Raw genomic sequence first — 24,744 nt, forward strand, 5'->3', positions numbered from 1 at the left:
GCACTTTGGAAGTCTGGGGTGGGAGGATCACCTGAGATCATGAGTTGGAGACCAGCCTGGCCAACATGATGAAACCCTATCTCTACTAAAAATACAAAAATTAGCCGGGAATGGTGGTGCATGCTTGTAATCTCAGCTACTGGGGAGGCTGAAGCAGGATGATTGCTTGAACCCAGGAGGTGGAGGTTGCAGTGAGCCAAGATCGCAACAGTGTACTCCAGCCTGGGTGACAGAGTGAGACTCCATTAAAAAAAAAGAAAAAAAAACCCAAAAAACCAAAAAAAACTATGATTTGATATCAATTCAAAGATTGATGCACCTAAAGCAAAAACAAAACAAAATGCTGTTCAAAATATCTCTTCCAAATTATTGAACTAGATATAAGATTTGATAATGAAGGGGCCTAAGGAAAATATTGTCAAAGGATCATTCCGGAGAGCTTACATAGTCCAGTTACAAATACTGTCACACATCCCTCTCTTCCCCAAAATACATCACACAGAAAATTTTCTCTATTGCTCTAGCTGTATTCCCAAACATGCCATGTCGTGCTTCAGTTGAGGTTCTCACCCTTCACTGTCTATCATCATCTGCCATCATAGACGCTATTGAGGTCCTCTCACTGCTCCCCATGCTGCAGCCAAAATATTTTCCCAAACTCCAATCCTAAGGATGACCCTACTTTGCTTGAAATGTTTCTGGTGACCAACTTTATTCTTAGTCCAGATCCTATCCAGGACTCAGGAAGCCCTGTGTGATGTGAACATCACTGTCTTCTCCTAGGACATATTTCGTTAGCTCTTTCCTGGTATTTCACAATCCAGGTACGCTACAATTTCTTTTAGTACCTGAGGGTATCTCCCCTCTTCAGCCTCCACATCTGCTGTAAATATTTAGTCCATTCTCTCCTCTGTTGTCTTATCTAACCACGCGCTGTTGATATTCTAATTCAGTCTGCACTTGCTCAGGGATGGCCTGTATCCTACGTGTCTCTAGCACCACTCTTTTCTGCTGCAAGACTTGCCACTCTGCATTACATTTATTTTTTGTGCTTTACTGTAAGCCCTGGGAGAGTCTTATCTTGGTGATTGTGAAATCCGCAGCACCTATTTAGAGTCAACACACAACAGATGCTTTTCTAAATTATTGTTCTTATTAAACTTGCAACTTAATGATTTTTATTCTCACTCACATTTACATACTTAATTGTATTTTAATTGACAAATATAAATTGTATATATAGTTCATCTACAGCATGTTATTTTGAAATATGTATATGTATCATCATGGCTAAGCAAAGGTAATTAATATACTCATTACCTTACTTACTTTTGGTGAGAACACCTATAGTCTTAGCAATTTTCAAAAATATAATATGTTATTATTAACCATAGTCACCATGTTGTATAATAGATCTCTTGAACTTATTTATATGTTGCATTTATTTATTTGAGATGGAGCCTCACTCTGTTGTCCAGGCTGGAGTGCAGTGGCACAATCTCGGCTCACTGTAACCTCTGCCTCACGGATTCGAGAGATGCTCTTGGCTCAGCCTCCCGTGTAGCTGGGATTATAGGCATGCACCACCACGCCTACCTAATTTTTGTATTTTTTAGCAGAGATGGAGTTTCAACATGTTGGCCAGGTTCGTCTCAACCTCCTGGCCTCAAGTGATCTGCCCTCCTCTGCCTTCGAATATGCTGGGATTATAGGCGTAAGCCATTGTGCCTGGCCTTGCATGTCGTACTTATAGGCATGTGTGTGTACATTATATGTTCTATTTATATGAAGATTTTATATATTCTGGAGAATCTGATGAAGCTCAGTCCCTTTTTATTCTTTGTTCCAGACTGAGATATGCAAAAATGGAAAAGTATACAAGTAATAAAGGGAAAATAAAACTTCTATATTGGTAAAATGCATCTATGTTGTTTAGAAACATATCCCCAAGTTTTCATGAGAATAAGTGAGATTTTTTAAATTGTCAAAGAAGATTTTGAGTTGCATATGATATTTAATTCTTGGCACTTACAATGAATGATTAGGCACTAGCTACAGTGACTTTTCACACTTGTCAATTCTTTTTAAAAATAAGTGTACTTTAGATATACTTTAGAAAACTGGCCTTTTAAAAAAATAAATAACAGAGGACTAAATACTACAAGAGAAATAGAGGAAAAGAACTATGAAGGTAGAAATAAATGAGTGTGGACCTATGATGAATTTTTAAACATCCAATTTGCACATAAGAATGTATTTGATGTATACTTGAATTTCAAAAAGGGCTGAGAAGAAGGCAGAAAGGAATGAGACATAGCTGTGCCTTCAGAAGCATAGTTAGCACACTTGCTTGTTTCCTTTTGTGTAGTCAACCACGGGTGTTCCAGGAGCTACATGGAAACACGTCCCGGGAGTTGCCTGGTCCTTTAGATTCTGCTGCTGCCATATTCCCTGCTAACACCGTTTCTCGTGTTGCTGGCAGGTCAGGCAAGGCAGGGCTGTGCACGGACACGAGACAGCTAGTACAGAACTCATTCAGTCTACACTGCTGTGTGTTCTTTGTTCTCTGTGACCTGCTTCCACAAGTAGATGAGAACTCCATGAATGACAGCTTTATCAGGTTCTTTCTCTTCCCTTCCAAAACCACTTATGAAAGTTCTTTGTATAAAAGCACTCAATGAATAAAATTAAATTCTAAAATTATGTTCACCCATAGTCATGTATATGAACAGCAATTTCTCTAAATCTCAATAGATGACGATTACATTATATAAGCTAATATCCCTGAATTTTAGTGAGAATGATTTACCAAGAGTTTAAATCACACCACGTTCTGCTCCCACAGTTGTGCTTGTGTTACCAAATTTATTCTGGATGGGGTAGTAAAATTTCTGTTTGACATATGAAATATACTAGGTTGCTGCAGTCTTTGTTACCTTGAAGAGTTCATTTAGATTCTTCCAGTTATCACAAAATTGATGTACTATGATGATGTTCCATAAATAAGATGGACCTTTAAATTCCATATGCGTTGCCACTGGATTGCAATTAATATTCTGCAGAAACCACTTTGCTGTAGCTGTTCAGGAAATATTTCTTAAAAATAGTGGAAAACATTTAGATTTCAGACAGCTAACTTTTTATCTCCCAAAATAGCAGACCAAACCTCTTATCGTCTGTGTAAGATATTTACACAACTTCTTACATGCTTATTCGTATAAACGCAGTGTTGTCTAGCTTGTATGTCTGCCTTTTTCCTCACGTGCTATTTGACTACCACCTGTGTTCTGAACTCAGGGCTTAAAAAATTTAAACACACACTAGAATAGTTAAGGTGTTCCAGGGCACCATAACTACTATCTGTGGTAAGTCTTAACAAACAGATTAAAATGGCCCAAAAATCAGTACATGCTTCCATTTTCTGGCTGAAGAGAGAGTGAGTAAAAGCAACAATTTCTTGTACAAGTGACCACGTTGTGCCTGCTCTTAGATTAATTCTCATTTTTCCCCCTAAGACTTTCACTCAGAAATCCCTAAAATAACTGATTTATTTCCATCATCTTTGAAAAACAAGATTGCAGCACATGAATGGAAATCTACCCGTCCTGTTTTTTGGAGAGAGAGTGAGAACATTTCCACGTGGTGTGGACGTGGCACATGCTCCCGTCGTTACTGAAAACCACACGACACAGCACAACCCAGCACTTGGACAGACGCGGAACCTCCCTGACTTTGTCCTTGTCTGTCATGATCAGTCACATAAGCCCAGAAAGTAGCGGATTGCTGTTACAGTGGCCTGTGCTTGTTAAAATGACGTGTAATCCTGCTTAATTACGGTGTTCAGGGGAAATTCTGTTGTGTCCATGAAATATCGTATTTGCTTTTCATACAAACGTGCTCTGACTAAAGCAAGAATGAGATGATTCCAAAGGTGTAGTCAAAAGCTAAGATGAAGCGGGCATTATGCCTGTTGTGTTTTTCTTTCTCTTTTGTGGCCCCAGTGTGAAACGCTGGACTCTGGAAATTCGGGCTATAAGTAACCACAGAAATGAACTGTCTAAGCACCTCATCTTGCTTGTCTCACAGAGACTATGAGAGTATACATTTTCAAACTCGTTTATAGCACTGTCCAAATTATTTATTAGTGCTGTTGGAATTCAGAACTTTGTTGGTGATACTGCCCAGAAAACTAAGATACTGGACCTCAGAGAGCACTTACTGGGAAAACAACAATTTTATTCAAGATATTGGTCAACTACAATCATGGAGTCGTATTTCCTTGGCCAAATTCCCTGACGGTCCCGCTGATCTAGTAACCCGATTTGGGAATATAAGAGGATTGATTTTGAGCTGAAGATTCAGATCCAACAAGGTCCCGTGTCTCAGCTCAAGAGGTCTATCTGCCATAACTTGCAACGTAATGAGAAGCAGGTTTTCCAGTGGTCCCACTGCCTGCACCGGAGCAAGAGAAATCTACATCAACATCACAGGGCATCTCCACGGAATTTCCAAATTGGCGATAAGGTAGACACACGGGATTCCACAAACAAATGTCAGACCATAGTAGGAAATGAGAAGGAAGAAGGAGTCATTTTAAAGGATATAATTTTTCCTTTTTAATATTACAGATTTCTTTTAAAGACATAGAAAATGAATGCAAGAGCCAAGCTAGTAATGAAAAGCACCTCCGAATAAATGAAAGGTATGTATAATGCAATTTTACTTTCCAGAATTAGCAGAAATTTAGTCCTGAAAAATCATCTTGCTATAGTGTTACTTTAATTTATACTATACTCAAGGCATACAAATATTTAATGCTCTGCTGTGTCTGTCGCCATTGTTTAAGGCTGAAACGCCAGTGATAAACCTCATGGAGGTCGAGGCTTCTCAATGACACAAGCTGCACTGTTCTCTAATTCTTAGCTCAGCAGGAACTGCACTTTTTGCCTCAGCAAGTGACACATTTCTGAGTGCCTAAGTGGTCATCCTCACAGAGGATCTATTAGGCTTACAATCTGCACCCACCAGATGCTCCTGGTTTATTCTTGAGTTTAGGTTCATCGTAAACTTTAAAAATAAAACTGACTCCACTGTTGTTTCCAAAATGAATAACTGAAAATGGAGGATGAAGGTCCCGATTGCCAGATGAAGCCAAGTGAACAAAATAGGAGTAAAAATTTACTATTCTAGAATTTCTGTTTTCAAGTAATAAAAATACAAACGTTTTTATTTTAAAATAGGCATATATACTGATTTTTAATAAAAATTCTATGTATTTGTTTTGCCTGTTGGGAGGAGGATATTCAAGTGACCCTCAGCTAACTAGGAAATTCTGAAACCTGGAAAATCCCAGGTCTGGCCAATTGCTATAGATTCATGACCCCTTTTATCAACAGCAATGACAAGCAAATAAATAGCAAAAAAAAGTGGAGAAATAATTCAGATTAGTTTCATCACCTACAAGTTTTTAACAAATAGCACATGTTCTTATTGAATACCAAATAGCCAACATCTCAAGAAAAAAAAAAAAAACAAAACAAAAAACCCTGCATATCCAGATTCATTAAAGAAATAATCTTCACCAATACAGTTTTTCATAGATTAGTTGCTTCATTCTCCTGCTACTTGTAGACCATAGTCTGGAAGCAGGATAGCAAAGTGGGTAGAAACATAGACTCTAGAAATAGATCCTGTTTTAGATGGAATCTCAGCAACATAAATTATCTATGTGACTTTCTGCGAGTGGTCGAAGTACCTGTTTACCTAATTGTGGATAATCGTTCCCATCTCCTTAAAGATCCAAGGCAAAGTGCTTAAATAGAGCCTGGTATATATTAAATTATATCACTTTGCTATTACTAACATCATCATTGATATTACTTTTAATTTCAATAGTTGGGAAGTCATTCAACTTAAGGAATGCTAAACTAAGTCCTAAGTCCCCAAAATCATTTGATAAAAGTCCTTAAAAGATACAACTACTCTACGGTATTACTTGAAAACTTAGAACCCCAGTCTAACCACGAGAAAAGCATCAGGTAAATACCACCTGAGGAACAGTCTACACAATACCAACCAGGACTCCTCAAAACACCCAAGGTCGTCAAACCAAGGAAACGCAGTTACAACCCAGAGGGACCAGGTGAGGCAGGACAGTTAACTCAGGGTGGATCTGAGTGGTTCCTGAGACAGCAAAAGGTCATTAGGAAAAAAAACAGCCATGGAAATCTGAATAAAGTATGAACTTCAGTTAATAATGTTTCCATATTGTGATGAATGTGCCTAAGAATATGAAATATTAAATATAGGGAAACTGGCTGTGGGGTGGACACAAATGCTCTGTACTATCTTTGCAACTTTTCTGTAAACCTAAAACTACTTTAAAATTAAAAATTTTAATTTTAAAAAAGAAGTGTTATTTTTAAATGTGTACTACTGTCCTGGTTAAAAATTAGTCAAATTCTAAAATTTGGTGTCTCAATACCTTTGTCATGCTTGCAATGATTCCTTTTAGGTATAGATTATAGAATACTAAGATTTTGAACATTCTATTACTTTCACCATTCTGGGCATGGATTGAAGATTCCTTAAACAGATAAAGATGGTACATGTTTATACTCCAATATATTAAAAATAATAAGTAAAATGCTTCCCATGATTGAGAATAATCACTCTTTCCTGCTTCTCTTGGTTCAGTTATCTAATAATCAGAATTTATTATATATTAAAGAGACAAATACTGCCTATTTATAGTTTTCCTCTGTGCTGTAGATTATAAAAAAAGACACTAAAAACTGTGTAAAGTTTTACTGTGGTGATGGTCATTTTATTACAATAACTGAGGACAATAAAGCTTCATTCGCTGATTCTTTGCTCATTTTCAGTATGAAAAATGAAAATTATATCTTTAATATTTTATAAAATTGATAGGCAATTTCTTTTCTTAAACTCGTAATACAAGACAATTGAAACCAAGTCTGGAGGAAAATGCATAGTCATAAAAGTACAAAGAGTGGTGGTCTTCAGACTGGACCCAGGGATTGGCCATGGGTGGGTTCTCCAGAAGGAAACAGTTGGATATAGGACGAGAAGGACTGCTCTGAGCCCACGTTCCTGAGGGAGCCACACATAGAATGGGCAAAGATAAAGGAATGACCAAATGCAAAGGAGGGTTACTACATACAATCCCAGATTATGATTAAGAAAAGAGAAACATCATTCTCTACCTTACCGAAGACTTATTGTTTCATTTACGCGAAACAAAGAATAAAGGAATTCTTACTATGAAAACAACAATTTAGTAGACTCTAGTAAAATCAGCCAATTCAAGACAGTATTTAGCGTGTTTGATTATGTGTTAATCCCCAAGATTAAAAAAAGTCCCAGATTTCTAAATGATAGATTCTACAGATATCTTTTTTTGTTTGAGACAGAGTCTTGCTCTGTTGCCCAGACTGGAGTGCAGTCTGTGATCTTGGCTCGCTGCAACTTCCATCTCAAGCAATTGACAGGTTCAAGCAATTGTCCTGTCTCAGCCTCCCGAGTAGCTGGACTGCAGGTGCACGACATCACACCCAGGTAATTCTTGTATTTTTAGTAGAGACAGGGTTTCACCACATTGGTCAGTCTGGTTTCAAACTTCTAACTTCAGGCGATCCACCCACCTCGGCCTCCCAAAGTGCTGGGATTACAGGCGTGAGCCACAGTACCCGGCCCCACAGATGTCTTAGAGTGTGAGCTGCAGCATCTGGCCCGATAGACTTAGAGTCTTACAGTATGAGCCACCGGGCCTGGCCCTGCCGATGTCTTAGCATGTGAGCCGCCGCGTCCGGCCTCACAGATGTCTTAGATTACGAACCACCGTACCCGGCCCTGCTGATGTCTTAGGATATGAGCCACCACGCCCGGCCCCACAGATGTCTTAGAGTGTGAGCCACCATGTCTGGCCCTGCCGATGTCCTAGAGTGGATTCTATCATCTACATCTATCTACCGTTCCCAAGACTGGGTGATCAATGATACCTCCAAGGTCACTCTACTCTGCACCAGTGTTTCATTCCTTTGAAACTTTGTTTCACTTATTGTCAGTATTGCTGCCTCTCCACATGAAGGGGCTACAGTTTCCTCAAGGGCTGGACTCACACTTAGCCCCTCAGTATTCTTGACGGCATACAATTCTGGGGACCTGATCAATGTGCAGCCAATAACTTGGGGTTTTTTGAGGGAGTTGGAAAAAATGAGTCACAAGTTGAATCTGAAAGAGGAACCAAGAATCTTGGATGTGGGGCCACTTTCCACATTGTTTTTCCACTCACTTTCCCCAAAATGCCCATTGAAAGAATCTTTCAAAAATTTCATGTGCATATCAGCAATTCTTACAATTGAATCTGTTTGAAAGCATTTTAAAAGGCATACTACTAAACAAATCTGTTGTAAGACAAAAACAGAAGACAGAAGACAAAACAGTACATTTTGAAAAAGAGCGTGTTACAATAGGACTAGACCATGATCTGCCTTTTGGGAATCAAGTGGGAAAAAAATTAAATATTTCAAATCTATTTTTGATGCATTATTCCGATGCTAGTGATTTTAAGTATTTTTCATTGTCTTAGTCCCCTTGTGCTGGGATAACAGAAAACCACAGACTGGGTAATGCATGAAGAGCAGAAATATATTTCTCATGGTTCGAGAGGCTGGGAAGACCAAGATAAAGGCACTGGCAAGGTTGGTGGCTGATGAGAACTGCTCTCTACTTCTGAAATAGTGCCACGAATTCTGTGTCCTCCAGAGGGAGGAACACTGTGTCCTTATGTGGCAGAAGGAGAAGGGCAAAGGGGTAGATTCTCTTGTTAAGCTCTTTATGAAGGGCCACAGCTCTTAGTGCTGTCAAATTGGCAACACCTGACTTTTACAAGGGACACCTTCAAACACCAGCACCAGCTAGTCCAGTTGTACAGTTCTATGCATTTTTTAAAAATAATTAAACAGATTAAATTATTTTTGGGTCACTTATTATTGTTCATCCCAGTTCAATGACATTTTTAAAGAATTAGTTTAATTAAGGAATGAATTAGGTACCACAAATTTTACCAAGTCTAAATTAACAATTTAATGAGTCTTAATTTAATTGGATGAATTTGACTGCAGGTAATAGTCCTGTATCCAACATCAAAACCATGCTATGGAGCCTTCTCATTCCTCCACGATTTCCTCCACACCTGTTTTCAGTCCGTTTCTTCTCCCTTTCCCTGGCTCCTGGCAACGAGTGATCTGATTTCTGTCACTGTAGCTTTCCCTCTTCCAGAATTTCATATAAATGGAATCATAGGATACATATATTTTTGTGTCTGGTTTCTTTCACTGAGTGTCATGATTCTGAGATTCATCGATTTGGTTCCCTGTATCAGTAGTTATCACCTTTTTGTTGCTCAATGGTTCTCCACTGTGTGACTTTGGCACCATTTGTCTGTCTCATCACCAGCTGACTCAATGGTTCTCCACTGTGTGGCTTTGTCACCACTTGTCTGTCTCATCACCAGCTGACTCAATGGTTCTCCACTGTGTGGCTTTGGCACCACTTGTCTGTCTCATCATCTGCTGACTCAATGGTTCTCCACTGTGTGGCTTTGGCACCACTTGTCTGTCTCATCATCAGCTGACTCAATGGTTCTCCGCTGTGTGGCTTTGTCACCACTTGTCTGTCTCATCACCAGCTGACTCAATGGTTCTCCACTGTGTGGCTTTGTCACCACTTGTCTGTCTCATCACTGGCTGACTCAATGGTTCTCCACTGTGTGGCTTTGGCACCATTTGTCTGTCTTATCACCGGCTGACTCAGTGGTTCTCCACTGTGTGGCTTTGGCACCACTTGTCTGTCTTATCACCGGCTGACTCAGTGGTTCTCCACTGTGTGGCTTGGGCACCATTTGTCTGTCTCATCATCAGCTGACTCAATGGTTCTCCACTGTGTGGCTTTGGCACCACTTGTCTGTCTCATCATCAGCTGACTCAATGGTTCTCCACTGTGTGGCTTTGGCACCACTTGTCTGTCTCATCATCAGCTGATTCAATGGTTCTCCACTGTGTGGCTTTGGCACCATTTGTCTGTCTCATCACCGGCTGACTCAGTGGTTCTCCACTGTGTGGCTTTGGCACCATTTGTCTGTCTCATCACTGGCTGACTCAATGGTTCTCCACTGTGTGGCTTTGGCACCATTTGTCTGTCTTGTCATCAGCTGACTCAATGGTTCTCCACTGTGTGGCTTTGTCACCACTTGTTTGTCTCATCATCGGCTGACTCAATGGTTCTCCACTGTGTGGCTTTGGCACCGTTTGTCTGTCTTGTCACCAGCTGATTCAATGGTTCTCCACTGTGTGGCTTTGGCACCATTTGTCTATCTCATCGCTGGCTGACTCAATGGTTCTCCACTGTGTGGCTTTGGCTGACTCAGTGGTTCTCCACTGTGTGGCTTTGGCACCACTTGTCTGTCTTATCACCACTGATGGGCATTTGGGTTGTTCCCAGTTTGGGGCTATTATGAAGAAAGTCTTATGAATGTTCCAGCCCAGGTCTTTGTGTGGAAATGTGTTTTTATTTCACTCGGGTGAACACTTAGGAGTGGAACTGTTGGGTCACAGAATAGGCACATGCTTTTTGGTTAATGACCCCCTCAGCGATCTTGTCTCTTGTCATGACTGGGATGGAGGAAGTCACCTCCACTAGTCCTAGGGCACCACCCTCTTCTGTTTAGACAAATTAATTGAGGCCCTTAAATAAACACACAGCTCAATCATTTAACTATTTTTGGATACTTACAAAATCAGAAAAGATTCACATTATGTTTTTTTTGTTGGTGAAAAAGCAGTATCTCCAAGGTCTCCCGGACCATTTTTTAAAAATTTACCTCCTTTTAAAAATTATTTCTTTTATTTTCAATGCACTCATTCTTCAACTATAAATATGGCACAAATTTATCAGTATAGGAAGCTCATTTGTATCTAGGAGCATAACAAAATATAACATGATTCAATTACAGTTCATCGTATTTGTTTAGTATAGGAAGCTCATTTGTATCTAAGAGCATAATGAAATAGACCATGATTCAATTAGCGTTTATCATATTTGTTTGAAAAAGCCAAGTATTGCCTAGTTTAGTCTCTTTATGCTGAATACAATCTGACTTAATAATCTCTGATTAGAAAACTTGGGAAACTATTGAATAGTTCATACATTGCCCAATTACTGCATTCATTGAGTATCCCAAGCAAAATATACCACAAAGTTGCACATCTAGTCTGTGTTTTTATTCACTGCTTGTATATGAATATGTGTAACTTAATGATTGTCCCTTAGGTCATATAGAGAAAAAAAATCAAAAAATTCTTTGGCTATTGTTACTGTAGTTTTTGTAATTACACTTAGTAAAACAATAGAATATGACCCCAAAAATGTAACTCTAGTATCACAATTCGAACACAAAATCTTTCTTATTAATTCAGATGAAGAAAAAAATGTGCATTTCTGTGATTATACCATGATCTTACTTCCTTTGTCATTTCTATCACGATGGAATTATCCTTCTTGATGATCAGGTCAATTGTCAAGGAACCACAGTGCTTGTTTTCAAGGAACACTTACTTGACTTACTTGACTTAATAATGTCCCAAGAGTAGTAAAACTGGCATGTTGTTATCATCATTTTATTTTTTAAATATTAATTTATTTGAGACAGGGTCTTGCTCTGTCGCCCAGGCTGGGCACCATTATAGCTCATTCACTGCGGTCTCAGGCTTCTGGGCTCAAGTGATCCTTTGACCTCAGCCTCAAGTGGCTGGGACAACAGGTACAGGCCACCACACCCAGATAATTATTTCATTTTACTTTTGTAAAGACAGGGGCCTCACTACGTTGACTAGGCTGGTTCTAAGTCCCTGGGCTCAAGCAATCCTCCTGCCCCAGCCTCCCAAAGTGCCACCATGCATGTCCTATTTTATCATTAGTCATTGTTGTTAATCTCTTACTGTCCCTAGTCTATAAATTAAACTTAATCATAAGTATGTATGCATAGAAAAAGCTTAATATGGACGGGCGCAGTGGCCCAAGCCTGTAATCCCAGGACTTTGGGAAGCCGAGACGGGCGGATCACGAGGTCAGGAGATCGAGACCATCCTGGCGAACACGGTGAAACCCCGTCTCTACTGAAAATACAAAAAAATTAGTTGGGCATGGTGGCGGTGCCTGTAGTCCCAGCTACTTGGGCGGCTGAAGCAGGAGAATGGCATGAACCCAGGAGGCGGAGCTTGCAGTGAGCCGAGATCACGTCACTGCACTCCAGCCTGGACGACAGAGCCAGACTCCGTCTCCAAAAAAAAAAAAAAAAAAAAAAGCGTAATACATAGGGTTTAATTTCAGGCATCCACTGGGGGACTTAGAGCTTATCTCCTTTGGATAAAGGAAACTCCAGTATTTTGAAAATGCCCTGTCCCAGCTGGGTGCGGTGTTTCACACCAGTAATCCCAGCACTTTGTGAGGCCGAGGCAGGTGGATCACGAGGTCGAGAGATCGAGACCATCCTGGTCAACATGGTGAAGCTCCCTCTCCACTAAAAATACAAAAATTAGCTGGGCATGGTGGTGCCTGCCTGTAACCCCAGCTACTCGGGAGACGGAGGCAGGAGAACCTCTTGAACCCAGGAGGCGGAGATTGCAGTGAGCCAAAATCTTGTCACTGTACTCCAGCCTGGGTGACAGAGCAAGACTCCGTAAAAAAAAAAAAAAAAAAAAAAAAAAAGAAAGAAAGAAAGAAAGAAAGAAAAGAAAGAAAATGCCCTGTCCCAGCAGCATGGAGCCCCAGAGAGTTTTCATTACTCTGCTGTTGTTGTTAGTGCATTCTGCCCTCAATAAAAACATCAAAGAAAATCTGGCTAGGTTCAGATACCCTTTTTTCTCTCTTTTAATCCAATAGACAGCAAATTTAACCACGGTAAATTTCAGCACCTTGATTCATGCATATTGACAATGAGGTGAATAACTATGAATTGCTATGAACTGTTAGAATAAAACTGATCAAAGATGACCATAAAGGGTTTTAGTATCTATCATCTCTAAAAAGTGAGTAATGGAATCTGCATTGTATTTCCCACTAGAATAAAAGGGGTTTTATCTCAAGTAAAATGTGTCTCTGTGAACCAAAAACCTGGGTCTATGTAGAATCAGAAAGAGTTATTTAAAAAAAAAAATCTGTGCCACTCTGAAAATATTCCTGATAAACTGTGAAAATATAAAATACTGAAATAGACTATTGCACAAATTAAACTTATACTTGGTTTGGTAACGTTTTCCAAATTTATATTCTCCTATCCCTAACATTTTCCTTTAAATAGTAGTAAATACAAAGGCAGGACATGTGAGGACCTCTATTAGAATCAAGATTTCATTCTCAGTAATATACACACTACTCCTCAAAGTTCCACCCCACAAATCACATGAGTTAGATGATTTCTTGATCATCAATTTTTGTAAGTACCAGAGGTGATTTTGTTCCATAGGTTATGTATCAGACAGCGGTCATGAGACTCTTAGATACTTGGAACAAACACCACTTTTGGATCAATTTAGGTCGACTTCTCTAACTTTGCTTTTTTACTAAAAAAATAGAACCATCACTCACTTTTCAAATCAATTAAGGGAAAAGGAAGCTGGAGACTGTCCACCTGCTCTTTCCCTAAATTGCCTCCTCTCCTCCTTCAATGTCATCTTAAGTGACTTCTCCTTATTAAACACCAGGACAGATGAAAACATAAGGCAATATAATTTTTTATTTATGTTTTTATTTCTTGACACTGCCAGTTTCAAGGTGAGATGCTATAATTATCTTTTTAAAAACTTGTCAACTTCCTTTAGTTTTCTTACATTAGAAACCACGAAGTCAAATTATTGTGCTAAACTTTATAGTTTACTAAAATGTAGGCCTGACATAAAGTAATTGATGCTAAGTTATATTTAATGGGTTGTGCCCAGTTAGTTACCTCATGTTCCAAATCACTGGATGTATTAGTCCATTTCGTACTACTATTAAGAACTGCTCAAGGCCGGGCGCGGTGGCTCAAGCCTGTAATCCCAGCACTTTGGGAGGCCGAGACGGGCGGATCACGAGGTCAGGAGATCGAGACCATCCTGGCTAACATGGTGAAACCCCGTCTCTACTAAAAATACAAAAAAACTAGCCGGGCGAGGTGGCAGGCGCCTGTAGTCCCAGCTACTCGGGAGGCTGAGGCAGGAGAATGGCGTGAACCCAGGAGACGGAGCTTGCAGTGAGCTGAGATCTGGCCACTGCACTCCAGCCTGGGCGACAGAGCGAGACTCCGTCTCAAAAAAAAAAAAAAAAAAAGAACTGCTCAAGACTGGGTAGTTTATAAAGGAAAGAGGTTTAGTTGACTCACAGTTCAGCATGGCTGGGGAGGCCTCAGGAAACTTACAGTCATGGTGGCAGGTAAAGGGGAAGCAAGGTGCCTTCTTCACAAGGCAGCATGAAGGAAAGGAATGCAGGGGGAACTACCAAACACTTATAAAACCAACACATCTCGTGAGAACACACTCACTACCACGAGAGCAGTATAGGGGAAACCACCTCCATGATTCGATCACTCTACCTGGTCTCTCCTTTGACACATGAGGATTATGGGCATCACAGGGACTACAATTCAAGATGAGATTTCAGGTGCAGACTCAGCCAAACTATATCACTGAATAAGCATAACAAGAACTGGTCAGATTTTATTTTGCTTTGAGGGTTTCAAGGCCAGCCTACTTCATCGCAAAACACAAAATGACACAAATAAAATCAGAAGCTCAAATGGAAGACCTGGAAACGAATCAGTACCAATTTTTCTTCAAGTCAAAACTTCTCATAAAAGATGGTCCCAGTCCCCTATTTAATAATAACTATATATAATCATAAAAATTAACAACATTTAATGATTCCACAATTCCCATATATATATAGAGAGAAACATCTAAAATGCAGACTTTCAGAGTCAAATGATGAAAATATTTAATAAAGACGAAGTAAAAAGAACCTTCTCCATCAATACTATTTGTATGGAAATAATCATATTTCAAATCTATGAGATATGAAACAATCTATTTGACCATACTCTACAAATCTACTGTTCATAGAGTGATCCTGCAAAAATAATGATCTTTATTAAACTTCCATTAACTCACTTTATTCCTTTTATCAACATTTTTTTTTTCAAATTCCATGGAAATGTAAAAGTAACTCTTTAATTTAATCAGTCTATAATAAGCTACCTCAATCAAATTCAGAAAGGAAACTAGAGACTACTTTAAAAACCCTCTCCAGAGGACCAATTGCTTCCAGCAGAGGAAGTGTTTGCCTGTCAAATCGATTACTGTCAGTGTGTAATGTTAGCATCAGTTTATGAGCTCAACTGATAATTCACAGGGCTGACAAGTGCCCTTACAGAATCAGGAATTAATAAGGCAAAGGAATTTTGAATTTTAGAAAATGGAATTAAGCCTTAATACAGTCAAGAACATAGCAACTTTGTCAAATTGCATTATCTGGTTTGTTGTATCTACCATTACTTATATCCGAATGTAATTACAAAACAGCTATTATTCTTACAGCACCTGAACTTTGAAATTAAATAGATTTTAAATTATCATATGGGTTTTAAAAGTTCTAATGTCAACTATATGGTTGGGGACCTAAAAGCGCTATTTGAACTACGTAGAATGAATTTCGTTGACTGTTAAACACTCAAGGAAGCGGGAACTTAAAAATCACTTAAAAAAAAAAAAAAACAAACAGCTCTGCAGCCAGAACTCCTTCCTTATTCAGAGTTGAATGGCCAGGCCCTCAAGAGAAGCATAACTTTTGCAGCTTATGCAAATATTCAAATTACAGTAAAAATCTTGACAGAAGCTGGACTTTAAAAAAATGGCACTAGAAACGAAACTGTTAAGAATATTAAATCACTCCAAACTGTTTATATTGAGCATATTTTACTAAAGAAAGTACTCAAATAAAAATGATGGGTGGAAGAAAAGACTTTCATAGCAACCCACTTAAAAGACTGACCATACCAAATGTCAGCAAACATTTAGAAAAATTGTGTGTTAAGAGTTCACTGTCAGTGAGGATGGAAATTAGCACAGCCACCATAGAAAACAGCATGCAGCTTCCTTAAAAAAAGTAAAAAAGAACTATCATATTACCCAGCCATCCCACTACTGGGTATATACCCAACAGAAATGAAATCAGTACATGGAAGAGATAGCTGCACTCCCCTGTTCATTGCAGGATCATTCACAATAGCCAAGATATGGAAAGAACTGAGGTGTCCATCGATGGATGGATAATGGTAAAAACGTGGAATACTATTTGGTCATAAAAAAGAAAGAAATCCTGTCATTTGCAGCAACATGGATGAGCCTGAAGGACACTTTGTTAAGTGAAGTGAGCCAGGCACAGAAAGATAAGCACAACATCATCTTACTCTTACGAGAACCTCAGAAAGCTGATCTCATAGGAGCAGAGGATAGAATGGTTGTTACCAGAGAGACTAGGGGAGGCAGGAGGACAGGAATGGTGAGAGATGAGTTAACAGGGGCAGGGTCTCAGGTAGAGGGAAGAAGTTCTTGTGTGCTATTGTGCAGAAGGGTGATTACTCTTAACGATATTGTACGGTGTATTTCAAAATAGCTAGAAGAGAGGATTTTGAATGTTTTTACCATAAAGAAACAATGAACGTTGGAGAGAATGCAAATGCTAAGAACCTTGATTTGACCATTTCACAATGTAAATATGTAGTGAAGCATAGAGAAACTGAAATGATAATAAAATGCTGAAGGAAATATAAAATGGAAAAATTATTTTGGGAAACAGTTTGGTAACTTTTAAAAAAGTTAAACATGTACGTAATATATGACATGACCCTTCCACATAGAGGTAGGGACCCAAGGGAAAATGGAAGCCATGTCCAAACCAATACTTGTACACAGATGTTCATGGGACCTTCATTCTTAAAATCCCCTGCAGAGAAAAAGGCATGAAGACACTTTGCGGGGTGTCAAGAACGTTCAATATCTTTCACTATGAGGTATTCACACTCTGGGAGGTGTTAACAATGTTCAATATCTTGACTAGGGGTGGTGAAAACAAGGGTTGACGTTGATCAAAACTCATCAGATTGCACACTTTTAAATATCTGCATTTCTTGTGCATAAAATATAACATACTGAAATTGTTAAATTGTTAGATTTTTCAGCCTAAAATTTTCTATGAAATAAAGTCTGTGGTTGTTGTTTTCTATGATTTGTAATTTATACTTTACCTATAATAAATTACTGATAGTCCCACCTTCCCCACAAAAATACATCCACACCAACAGCCAGTGCAACTGAGTTTGGTCACATAGACTGTGTGCACCAGATCACACCAGGGGCACTGGCCACATTGTCTATTTTTTATTCGTCAATCTCTATATGTATTAATCGATATCTGTATGTATGTATGTATGTGTGTGTGTGTATGGGCATACATATACAAATTTAATTATAAAAGAGGATAAATCAGAACTAAAATATAATTGCCAAGTATGTATATATACACTCACATGCATATATACATATATACACACATACGTACGTATATGTATATGTTTGTGTGTATACTCATATTCTCTCATCTTCCCTTTGTGATTCTTCCACTGATATCTAGGACTATTTGCTATAAGGGAGATGTTATTACATCATTATTGGCAATATGAATAATTACATGTGACAGTTAATAACTGCTTACTGTGTACTGAGAAATGCAGAAATCATTTTGTATGTGTTATTAGACTTTAAACTAGATTATACACACCATAAGAGTGGGAGTTGTATCTGTCTTCTGTTTATTTTTTTAATGCTGAACATTTTGTCTGACATAGATAGTAGGTATTTAATTAACGTTTATCAAGTAGATGATGGTTATGAAGTCCCTTTATTTCATTATTACAACACGTTAAAGCACTTTTGTGCTAGGCACAGTGGCTCACACCTGTAATCCCAGCACTTTGGGAGGCTGAGGTGGGTGGATCATTTGAGGTCAGGAGTTTGAGACCAGCCTGTCCAAAATGGTGAAACCACGTCTCCGCTAAAAATACAAAAATTAGCCAGGCGTGGTGGCAGGTTCCTGTAATCCCAGCTACTCAGGATCAGGAGGCTGAAGCAGGAGGATCACCTGAACCCTGGAGGTGGAGGTTGCAGTGAGCAGCGATCAACAGCCCTGCACTCCAGCCTGGGTGACAGAGCGAGATTCCATCTCAAAAATAAATAAATAAATAAAATCAAGAAAGCTTTATTGTAAATATATAAGATAGGTTCTATGGTTTACCTTATTTTACAGATAAAATAATTGAAGCTTGAAGAAAATTAGGTAACATTCTAAGCACTGAATAGTTGCACAACTAGTAAAGTGGAGGTTTCAGTTCGGTCTTTTCACACTGCATTTTCTGAGCCCTTAAATCTCTCTTCTTGGTTTTATTTCCTTAGCAAGATCAGGATCCCTGCTAGTAATGGATTGTGGGAAATGCAGTTTCCAGGTTTCTAGACTTTCTCTTCTAGACAGCAAGGAGCTCATTAGAAAGTGAATATGGTTAAGACACCAACAGTGCAAGCAACTCTGTGGACTCTCTATGGAAGAGGGCTGATGGAGATTAGGATTTCCCAATTCCATTAAGACACAGGTCCATGCAGCTGAGACTCCCCATCCCTCACCTTCCCTCCCATGTGCGGGTATCACACCTGGGCCGTCACTAATCTGGTCTCACCCTGCGTACTCGCCTCTGCTCTACAGAAATGTGGTAGCTTGGAGACTGAGAATTTTCCCATCTCATTTTCCCACTAGGCAGTTGCTTTAGTGTGCCGCTTTTGTATTTCCGATTTGTCTTCTCTCGGAAGTCAGTATGTCACTTTGAGTTTTAAAAGGCTATTTAACTGGTATTCATCTTGCCGCCTCCCTGCCCCATCCATGCCCATGCCTTTTTTTTTCCAGTAGTGCATGCCTCTCTTCCATCCCTTGTATGATAGTTAAATTATAATTTACTTGAATTTTCTTCTATCTCTGCTTGATTTACCTCATTTCCACCAATAAACAACTGACCAAACTTGTTTATTAATGTTCTCCCTTCATGTTTCTGGTAACATATGACCCAAAGGCTTGCCAAAATTAAGATGAAACACATCACATCTCTCACTTTACTTTTGCTCTATCTACAATGATAACTTGTTCAATGACTTTTAAAATTTGCTCCTATTTATTCGTAACATTGGAGAAAATAAATGTTTTATTCTATACAATTGTCTTTTCCTACCAGCCTGCCACCACGCCCACAGTGAGATAAGATATTGGCCACTCTGCCTCAGCACCTCTTACTTCCTGCCTTGATACCGGCTGCTCTTCCGCCGCACCTCTTACTTCCTGCCTTGATACCGGCCACTCTTCCGCCGCACCTCTTACTTCCTGCCTTGATACCCGCTGCTCTTCCGCGGCACCTCTTACTTCCTGCCTTGACATGACTTTGCTATGTCACACTTCTTTCAAATGTTAGTAGATTCTTGATAGTATCACAGACTCGAATCATCTAAGAGATCATTGTGTGGATTCCATCTTCTGCTTAATTTTTGAAGTTGCCTACTCTGAAAATTATAACATAATAATAGGGTCTAAGAAAAATCCCAGAACCCAATTGGTAGTTAACAACCAACCACTCACCAGAAAGCTGACTCAGCAGATTGCTTGGTAATACCTGAACTTATTCTGGGCATTATAATAGGGAAGAGGCATGGGTGGAGAACTGAATATGACTGTGGAAAAATAAAACCCCTTTTAAAGAAATAGATTTTTAAATAAAATAGAGAAAGTATGCAAATGAAAGATAGAAGGTTAAAAGAAAAAATAATGTAAAGTGTCTACTCCTTAGCATTGTCAAGTGATGAAATGTATTTATAGCACAGCAGTTCCTGCTTAGCTTTTGCAGGTAATCGTTGCCAAGTATTTGGTGCAAAAATAGAAATGGTAATTTTTAGATTTTTAGAAAAGTTGTTACTCCTTCCCATTACTGAAAGTTAAAAATTGTTTTCAATATGGGCTATTTTTGTTTGTTTGAGATGGAGTCTCACTCTGTCACCAGGCTGGAGTGCAGTGGTGTGATCTTGGCTCACTGCAACCTCTGCCTCCTGGGATCAAGAGATTCTCCTGTCTCAGCCTCCTGAGTAGCTGGGACTACAGCTGTGCACCACCACACCCAGCTAATTTTTGTATTTTTAGTAGAGACGGGGTTTCACCATGTTAGCCAGGATGGTCTTGATCTCTTGACCTCGTGATCTGCCTACCTCGGCTTCCCAAAGTGTTGGGATTATAGGTGTGAGCCACCGCGCATGGCCAACATGGGCTTGTTTTTTATTCTACATTGTTTATGTGAAATGGATCTGCTTCAATATAGTCATCGGAATAATGCCTAAACACATAGACACACACAGTGCATTTCCTCTAATCATTGAAGAACATACCTTATCAATAAATTGGGGTTACAGTCAGGTTCTTCCAGTAGCAGATGGTATACAAAATTCAATTTAAGATGTGGGAACAAGTCATTGAAAAAATAAATTTACTTGAAAACTGTGTCATAGCAACCTAGTTTTTAAAAATGATAATCCAATGAATACATTTTATCCAGAGATGGGAAGTTAGAAAGTTGAATTTTGATAAATGTGGTGGGATTTTGAAGAAACAATGAATGAAATAGAAATAAACTTTATTTGATGACTTTTGTGGAACTATAGTTGTTGACATAGAGATGCAGCTACTTTTCTGTTTCTTCAAAATTCTTCTAACTTAACTCCAGGTCTTCTGACCATATAGCTTTATTTTGATTTTCTTGACAGGAACTTCTACTGCCCAACTGTTTTTCTGCAACTATTTTCAATGAGAATCCCTTCTGCCTTTAAAACTGGGCATTAAGTGAACTACCCACTTTCTTAATATCCACTTTGCTCCTATATTAAATATTTTATTTTTTCTTTATTTGTGCTTGATGTTGTGTGGTGTGGGCAGGTTCCTTCTTGGTTCATTTTTCAAGATCTCTTTATTATATAATGACCATGGTTCTTTTGTGGGCAGCCTAAATTATTTTATCATTAAAGCCAAGCACAGGTGCCACACTCTAGTGGTAATAAGGGCATCTTCTGTATGTGTTGGCCCATCGGATGGCATGTAGCACCCAACACTGGTCAGATGCTTCTCTCTCAGTGGAAAATGACAGAATGCCTGCATCCCCCATATTCTTATTTTCTAATCTGAAGCTAAATTCAGGCTTGCATTGACTTTTAATTTCCCTACTTAAGAGGCTTAAGAGCAGATTCATCACTGCACAGTTCTAGGACTAAAAAACGGGCTCCCGTGGCAGCTCAGCCAGTCTCTCTTGCACTGGAAATTGCTTCCTGCTCCAACTTCTGGTTAAGTCAGCTACAAAGTTCCCTGAACTAAGGTGCTCAGTCCTGCATAATCTCAGATGGCTCCCAGGTAACGTTCCCCTCTGGAGGTCTAAAGATTTCCTTTTAGGGGGCAAAGCCCTGAGTGATTTCTCTGCTTTCCCATAAACTACAAGAATGGAGTCATTCCTGGCATTCTTTGGTTATGAGACCTGAGGTCGTAGTAGCATCTGATGCTTTCCAGAGTAACCTTAGAATTACATAAGAATACCTTTGAGGTTCTCTGGTGGTAAATGTTTAGATAAGGCCATCATGGTAAGCATTCCTTAGAACATTTCCCATTTGTGCCAGCATATTTTCAGAATATTACCTCTATAAGGTATGTCTAAATGTTTCTTTTAAAACTTTATTTCATTTTCAGGTTGATATAATCTCTAATGCCAAACTCATCTAATTACCAGTAAATGTTACTATAAATAATACCAAAATTAAAGATCAAGGTGATTTTATGACTTTTCCATCTAATTTCTTCTAAGCATTTGTAAAGAGTTCCAGTTAATTCAATATTTGCTTATTCCATACAAGCCTATATTAGAGAAAATAGTATCCCTGACAGTTAATATGTGTTTTCACTGCATTTTGTTACAGACAGTTCAAAAATTTTCTGCCTTGATTATGAAGTACAAATATTTCCTTCTAAATATTGAATATAATTTAGATTATATTATTTCTCCAGCCTAAAATCATGAGGAAATCCTATTTATTAGTGTTAATTCTCAACCTGATTTCTTTATCTGATCTCTCCACCTTTTCCCCATATCCCCCTCATTCCTGCCCCATGGACTTTATTTTGCTGCTGAATAAAATAACTAATTTAACATCTGCAGACAGCTTGTCTGCTCCCATCTTGTATTCATCCCCTGGAACACTCAGTTCCTTACACTTCTCGCCTATATTTCTATCAGTCAGAGTGCTGGCAGGAAGTGGCACACTCGAATCAGAAAATTTAAAAAAGTTAATGCAGGAAGTATCGGGAATACTTTTGATTGGTTTAAGTCAACTACCACGGGCTAGTTAGCACAGTTCCCCTATGGCACAGTCACCGTGGACCTGTTATCCCCAGGAGCTGGTATGAACAGGACAGGAAGGTGGTATGAACTGGAACTGGGAGGCTGGCCCTTGGGAAAGGACAGGAAGGTGGTAGCAGACAGGACTGGGAGCTGGTAGCAGAAAGGACAGGAAGGTGAAGTATGAGACAGGACTAGGGAGCTAGGCAGCAGAAAGGACAGGGGAAGGTGGTAGCAGACAGGACTGGGAGCTGGTAGCAGAAAGGACAGGAAGGTGGTAGCAGATAGGACTGGGAGCTGGTAGCAGAAAGGTCAGAAGCCCCAGATGGGAGCTGCTACCTTTGGCAATGCATGGGAGAGAGACAAGAGACAGCACACACCTGCTTCACTCACTCTGTGCCCTCAGTCACTCCCCTTTGGTGAATCCCAGTGAGAAGTCAGAGGGTAAAAAAGCCCCTTGATACTCTCAGTCCTCAGAGCACAGAGCTCCCTGGGAAAGAAAATCGTATCCCTGACAGTTAATGTGTGTTTTCACTGCACATATTTCACTGGGAAAGGTGAAGCATGGGGCAGAGGGGACAAAACAGATGCCCTGAGTGGTTCTTCTCCATCAGTCCAGCCACCCAATCCCACCACCACTCTAGAGACCTCACAGAAATGCCTGGCACATCACCCGTGGATACCTATTGAAAGCATCCCACTCAGACCACCACATTCTGTCTAATCCTTTCAGCTTTTGGGCATTCCTGAAGCCCACTCTGTCTACCTCTCCACCTGCATGGAGACTTCCAATCAACAAATCTCGTCATATCTGTCTTCTAACTATACCTCAAATCTAGTGACCTTGATGACTATGAGCTGTTACATGAGGCAGCTCCTCTCACCTGTAAGGTGCTACTCACCTTCCGTCCCACCTGCACCCGCCTTCACCCAGGCCTCCTTCCCATCCCAACATCCTACACGTCACTCAGTCAGGTTGTTCCTTGAACAATGTGTGTCAGGTCAGGCAACTGCCCTGCACAAAACTTCCACGGCTTCTGATCGCAGAGTGACGAGAGAGACAAGGCAGGGGGCCAATGCGTTGACTCCTCCTGACTTTGCTTCTGCCCCACTGGAAAGATCTTCCCCTCAGATGACTCTTCCCACATAGCTTAGTGTGGTCTTCCTGCCGTTCACCAGATACAATCCAGGCCATCTCACTTTGCAACACTGCATTTGCAAATGCTCTCTGCTAGGACACACCCCAGCTATCCAGGTGGGCAGCTCCCCACTGCCTTCACCCAGCACTCCCCTCCAGAGACTCACACTGCTGGCTCCACCCTAAGGAGCAGAGACTCTCTCGCTCTCCAGCCCTCTGACCATTCTCCTACATTTTTCTTATTGAATTTATTACCACCTGGGAGAACATCAAGGCTAAGATACCATCATTATCAGATGCTTAATTACTTCATATACTATTGAAAAAGAAAATTAAAATGTGACATCAGTCTCTCTTGCCAATGCGATAGTAAGATACATCCCATATCAGAGGCACAAAAATCCATACCTTAGAAGCAATGAGACAGGTTACATATTACTATTATTGCTATTATTTTCACTGCAACACTCCCTGATTAGAACGTAAAATCTGTGCGAGCTGGTCTTTTGCCCAGTTGCTACTTAAGTAATCCCAGCCGTCAAAAGAGTGCCTGGCACAAAATACTCAGCGAATACTCATAAAATTAATTATGTAAATTAAGTGTGAGGTTTAGTGGTTTTACCTGTGTCATTGTTTCATTTTCTCTTGTACCGCCTCTATCTTATGAATCGTATGTATGTTTTATTATTGATCATAAGAAACATCGCATCAACATTGTGATCACATGTATTTCAAAACAGCAAAAGTGTGAGTCTTATATTGTTCTATATATGTGGCACCTTAGAAATGCTTTCTGAGTAAAAGGCAGTCTTTCCAACACATTGGCAATGAGCACTTTTAGGAGTAAGACTTAAAAAAGATATTTTCTTCTTCTCTTCTCGAAAGAAACATTGTTCGTGGCTATAGATTTTTGTCAATATGCTAATATGTTATGATTCGGGATTATTAGAGATGAAAACGTTAAGGTAATGCCAATTATTATTTTCTCAGCCACTTTATGTATGGCTTCTCCAAATAATAATAATAATAATAATAA

At 39.5% G+C, this 24,744-nt stretch overlaps 1 protein-coding gene across 5 annotated transcripts in view; it reads right to left on the reverse strand.

Annotated features, from left to right (window-relative positions):
* Nucleotides 1–24,744, reverse strand: part of CSMD1 (CUB and Sushi multiple domains 1) — a 2,034,404-nt gene that overhangs the window by 455,436 nt on the left and 1,554,224 nt on the right. Inside the window, exon 1 of one of the 5 annotated variants that reach the window (XM_031669917.1) lies at nt 19,385–19,906. The exons of the other annotated variants lie outside the window; for them this stretch is intronic. The gene's annotated coding sequence lies outside the window, so the exon portion shown is untranslated. Of the gene's footprint in view, nt 1–19,384; nt 19,907–24,744 lie in introns of those variants that run through there. 5 annotated transcript variants of the gene reach the window in all.

This window comes from Papio anubis, chromosome 8 (genome assembly GCF_008728515.1).
Source record: "Papio anubis isolate 15944 chromosome 8, Panubis1.0, whole genome shotgun sequence".
Lineage (NCBI taxonomy): Eukaryota > Metazoa > Chordata > Mammalia > Primates > Cercopithecidae > Papio > Papio anubis.